This window comes from Elephantulus edwardii, unplaced genomic scaffold (genome assembly GCF_000299155.1).
Source record: "Elephantulus edwardii isolate Elephantulus edwardi_28Jun2011 unplaced genomic scaffold, EleEdw1.0 scaffold00003, whole genome shotgun sequence".
Lineage (NCBI taxonomy): Eukaryota > Metazoa > Chordata > Mammalia > Macroscelidea > Macroscelididae > Elephantulus > Elephantulus edwardii.
The window spans coordinates 39,846,725-39,852,724 of NW_006399753.1; the positions used below are offsets into that span (position 1 = coordinate 39,846,725).

Here is a 6,000-nt window from a genome sequence, read left to right on the forward strand (position 1 = left end):
CATAACAACCCTGTAAACAGTCATCCTCACCATCTCTGATATAGTTGAGCCCATTGTTTATGTAGTTACTGTGTCAATCCATCTTATTGGGGTTCTTCCTCTCTGGGGTTCTTCCTCTCTTTTGCTGATCCTCCACCTTTCCAAATATGGTATCTTTTTCCAATGACTAGCTTCTCCTAATAATATGCCCAAACTATGTGAGACAAAGTTTCACCTTCCTTGCCTCCAAGAAGCACCCTTGTTGCATCTTATCCAAGACTGTTTATTTGCCTTCCATGAGATAGTCAGTACTTCACAGTACATCTAACAAGTGGACAGAATAACCTCAGGCAGAATATTCTCCTGTGGACTATAAATACAGAATAATCTCCTGTGGACTATAAACTCTATGGAAAAAAGATTGAAGTTGTCAGTGATTTCGCTTTACTTGGATCCACAATCCACACCCATTGTAGCAGCTGTCAAGAAATCAAAAGACATGTTGCATTAGGTAAAATTGCTGTCAAGGCTCTATCCAAAGTTTTGAATATCAAGGATATCAGTTTAAAGCTCAAGATGTGCTTGATACAAAACAATGGTCTTTACAACTGCTTCATATGCATTTTGATATTAGACAAGATATAAAGAAGGCCAAAGAAGAATCATCAAGGCCTTTACATTGTGGTATCGGAGAAGAATACTGAATATCCCATGGACTGCCAAATAGACAGACAAATATATCTTAAAGGAAATGCATACATGGTGAAACGTCACCTCTCTTACTTTGGTCTTATTCTCAGGAAGAACCAATTTTTGGAGAGAGATAGTATGCTGGGGAAGGTGGAGGGTTAGAGAAAGAACCTCAACAAGATATATTGTCACAGTGATTGCTACAATTGACTTGAGCACAACAGAGATTAAGAGGATGGAGCAAGATAGGGCAGAGTTTAAATCTGTTATTCATAGGGTCATATTTTCTTTTTTTTTTAGATTATTTTTATGTGTGTGTACCGTCAAATTAGATCTGACTGGTACAGAAGCAGATTGTCCCTCCTTCCCCGGCAGAGCATCTGGTGGATTCGAACCGTGCGCCTCTGGGATTGTAGTTGCAGCTCCTTGCCACTAGGCTACCAGAACTCCCCAAGGGTCATATTTTCACGTTGTTGTTAGGTGCTGTCGAGTTGAGTAATAAGAGTGGCACTATGAACAGCAGATCTTAATCTTATCTATCCTGTGCTGTCCTCATCATTTCTGACACACTTGAGCCCATTGTTGCAGTCACTTTGTAATACAGCTCGTCAAGGGTCTTCATCTTTTGCTAAACCTCTACTTTTCCAAGTATGGCACCCCTCTCGAACGATTAGCCTCTCCTAGGAACATGCCCAAAGTAGGTGAGATGAAGCTTTGTCATTTTTGCCTCCAAGGAGTATTCTGGCTGCACCCTATCCAGGACAAATCTCTTTGTTCTTTTGGCTGTCCACAGCATATATAGTACTCTTCTCCAAAATCACAGTTCAAAGACATCAATTATTCTTCTGTCATCTTAATTCATTTTCCAGCTCTCAGATGCATAGCAAGTGATTGAAAAGACCATGGCCTGAATCGGGCACATTTTAGTCCTCAAACTGATTTAATTGTTCCTTAGTAATTTGGGGAAGTCCCCGAATTCCCTAGACTTTTCCACTACAGTCTGTCTCCTGATCTCCCAACTGTGGATACCAAGAGTGTTGATTGTGGATCCAAGTAAGATGAAATCCTTGACAACTCCTATCTTTTTTTCCCATCTTTGATGATGTTGCTTATCAGTTGGGTGGTAAGGATTTTTGTCTTCTTGATGTCGTTAAACAATCCATACCGAAGGCTGTACTCTTTGATCTTCTGCAGAAAATATTTCAAGTCCTCCTCACTTTCAGTACAGAAGGTTGTGTCATCTGCTTAACACATAGTCAACACTCAACAACAACTACTAGTCATACTCAACTAGTCAACACCTAACAGCAACTACAATCAGCATCCATAGTCACAGCTGTCAAGAATTCAAAATAATTTTTTCAAAAAGAATTGAAAAGATATAGAGCACTGAGAAAATCTAGGGCCTCTCCAAAGTTCTGAAGAACAGTGATATCAGTTTAAATGTGTGCTGGATCTAAGTAATGGTATTTTCCTTTGTTTCCTATGCACCAAAAAGTAATTAAGGACAGTGCAAGTAAAATTGGTACCATTGAATTGTGATGTTGGTAAAAAGCACTGACCATCCCATGGACAACAATCAAGTCTGTTTTGGTAGAAAAACCACTAGGATGCTATTTAGAGACAAGGATGATGAAACTCCATCTCACACAATTTGGGGACCAATTCTTGGAAAAAGCATCATGCTGAGAAAGGTGGAGGGTCAGAGAAAGAGAGGAAGACCCTCAATGAGATAGAATGACCCAGTTATTTTAAAAATTGATGAAAATATGTCAGAGACTATGAGAATGAAAAAAACAGGACAAAGTTCAGGTCTGTGGTTCATATGGTTGCTATGAGTTGTACTTGACTCCTAATAATATAGGTGAATCAGTGACACATAGCAACAACAGCATTGGTAAGTTTGAGCTGTCCACATTTTGACTGTAGGTGAAATTGAAACCTTTGTGCCATTTAGGAATTTTATATAATATGTACGTGTGTTTGTGTGTACAGTTGTGTGTGTGTGTGTGTGTGTGTGTGTGTGTGTGTGAGTATATGTATCAAAACCAATCCAGTTATAGGGGCTTGCTTTCTGAATATGGCAAATCTTTATGGGAAGAGATTGGCTATATTTATCTTACAGAGTGGCAGATGGATTAAAATTCAGTTATGTAGGTGAATTACATTCAGACTTTCTTTCAGTAAGCAGTCCAATATATTACACACACAACACAACCAAGAATCCTTTTCATTATGTAAATAAATTACTGCCATAAAATAGGTGCTAACTCATATTCTGAGGCTATAAATCTTTGAGTTATTGCCTATCTTTCTGCCACAGAGCAGCTGGTGAATTCCAGCCACTGGCCTCTTAGCTAGCAGTCTGATATATTCAGCACTGTGGCGTGAAGGTACTTTATCATTATGCACATAACTTACAGTAATTAGATTAACAGCTGCTCATTGCACACTTAGTTTGTGGAAGGCATTGCACTGTTGCTGAACACATGCATGGCCTTAAACACTTGATCATCTTTGAAGCCTTTACCTCTGAATTGCATACTTGCATTTCTCTTGGTTTAGTTTTAAAACCATGGAAAAAAATTCACTGGTCTCTCCCCAATCATTTCACATAATTGGCTTTTCATGATATTTTTAATAATTATAGTTTTTCAAATAGTAGGTTATTTTCAATTCTCATTCTATATGACCTCTTCTGGCATAGAATTGCAATTATTCTTCACTACAACTTCCAAGAAATGTTTCCTATCTCAATTGTCCGCTCTTTCTTCTCTCACTTCTCCTGTATTTACTTTCCCTGTTTGTCTTGCTCACATCTCAGAGTCCCTTAATAAATCCCAGTATTTTCCTGGAAATTACAGTGGTCTGCCTTTTCTACCATGCTGCCCTCAAGTAATTGCTGCATCTTCTCTTTTTCTCAGTACATTCCAAGTTCCTTTCTTAGTATCAGTTTTTATTTCACTTCAAACTTTTATTTTCCAGTTAAATATTTTATTTTGGATATTTCTTCCAATGACACATGTTTGAAACCTGAATACTCATTTACTCCTTTTTTATCAAAATACATACCTATCTACACCTTACTTTTTGCCACTGGAAATCCAGTGTTGGCAGAGAGCACCAACGTTCTTCACACTTAAAACTGATTGCTGTCAAGTTGGAATCCACTGAGACCTGGCCCTCCAAAGGGTTTTGGACAGTTGTAAATTGTCCAGGATATATTGTTCATCTTTTCCCCAAGAACTGCATGAGGACCTAAATCATCAGAGAACACCCTACAGACTATGCCACCAGCACTCTCTCCAGATATCTTAGAACTTGCAATTAAGCTTAAAAGAAACGGTAGCACTGAGGTGACTTATATGAAACGTGAACCCTCTGCAATGAGAATGAGGTGAATGAGATGAAAGAAGGATTATATACTGTGCATAGAAATTTAGCATATTTCATAATGGGCTGCTAGCCAAAATACTGACAGTTCAAATCCTTCTGCAGCTCCATGGGAGAAAGATGATGGTCTTCTCAAGGCAGACTTATAGTTTGAGAAATTTAGTGGAGGGTCACCAAGGGCCTCTCCAAAGTACTAAGGACCAATAATGGACATTTAAAAGTTATTCACTTGATTCAGGCCATGCTCTTTTCAATCACTTTCTGTGCATCTGAGAACTGGACAATGAATAAGGATGATAAAAGAAGAATCAATGCCTTTGAGTTGCAGTGTTAGAAAGAGTACTGAGTATCCCCTGGACTAAACATATGTTTTGGAGTATCTGCAACCAGAGTGTTGACAGGCAAAGATGGTGAAGCTTTGTCTAACATACTTTGAATATGTTGTTAGGAGTGGGGAAATTCCTTGGGAATGGACATGATGTTTGGATAGGTTGAGGGTCAGGAAACAGTGACTACAACAGCAAGCTCAAGTATATCAGAGATGATGAGGATGGCTCTGGATAGGCAGAGTTCAAATCTATTGTTCATAGGTCACTATGAGTTGTACTCGACTTGATGGCAACTAACAGCAACAACTAAAGCAGTTGACTTGGGGGTTTGTTAAAGCAGTTGACTTGGGGGTTTGTTTTGCTTTGTTTTGGTTTGGAGGGCAACAAATTTTTCCCTAGTGTGCTGTTTAAATACATATCTAGATAACAATTATACTTAATATCTATCACGTATATTGTGCATTTCATGTGTATTAATGCAAGCTACAACATTCCTGTTTTTTGTTTTCTTGTGTACTGTCTAGTCAATGTCTTCTTTTTCTGAAGCTGAAAGACAGAGTAGGCCTACTCCAAAGATTTTTTTTAATATTTTTAAAAGTTGGGTTTTCTTTTATTTCTTTTTTTTAATTTCTTTTTTTCCCATTCATTAATTGTTGCACATTTCTTCCCTGCTCACCTCTCCCCCCAGTTCTTTTTTCTCTTTGAAAAAAGAAAAAAAATGCCTTTAATTATTATCCAATCCCCCCCCAGTCCACCTTACTATGCAGCTCTTATTCTGGACTCATGTTATGCAAATAATACCTAATCATATATTCCTTTTAAATTCCTAATCATATATTCCTTTTAATCATATATTCTTTTTCTCCCTCCTCTGTTTCAATAGAGTGTACCTAATTTACCTCTTTTCAGTTTCTCCCCAACCTCGATGTCAGTCCTGTTCTGGAAAAGTGATATTATTCAGTATTTGTCCTTTTGTGACTGAGATATTTCATTCAGCATAATATCCTCCAGGGTCACACATTTTGTATAATATTTCATGAGTTCCTTGTTTTTCAGTGCTGCATAGTATTCCATTGTGTGAATATAGCACAGCTTCTCTATCTATTACTTTGTTGATGAACACTTGGGTTGTTTCTAACTCTTTGCTGTCATAAACAAAGCCTCAATAAACATGGGTGTGTAAATATATGCTTAGGTGGCAGTTCTGGTTTCTTTAGAGTATATTCCCAGTAGTGGAACTGCTGAGTCAAATCGTATTTCTAACTTTTTGAGAAAGTGTCATACTGCCTTTCATAGTGGTAGCACTATTTTACACTCCCACCAACAATGAATAAGGGTTCCAGTTTCTCCACAACCTTGCCAGCATTTGTTGTTTTCTGCTCTGTTGAATTTTGCTATTGTTAGTAGAGTGAGATATCTCATAGTTGTTTTGATTTGTGTCTCTCTTAGAGCTAGGGATTTTGAACACTTCTTCATGTGTTTGTTTGCCATCTGAACAAATGTGGTGTTTTTTCAGATTAAGACAGACTAGGAAGAAGGATTGGCCACCCACTTCTGAAATAGCAGGCCTCTGAAAACCCTATGCACAACAGAACACACGCAGACTAAC

The 6,000-nt window shown here is 38.0% G+C and overlaps 1 protein-coding gene across 3 annotated transcripts in view; it reads left to right on the forward strand.

Moving 5' to 3' along the window:
• ITGBL1 (integrin, beta-like 1 (with EGF-like repeat domains)) overlaps positions 1–6,000 on the forward strand; it is a 393,008-nt gene that overhangs the window by 357,419 nt on the left and 29,589 nt on the right. The gene's annotated exons all lie outside the window — the stretch shown is intronic.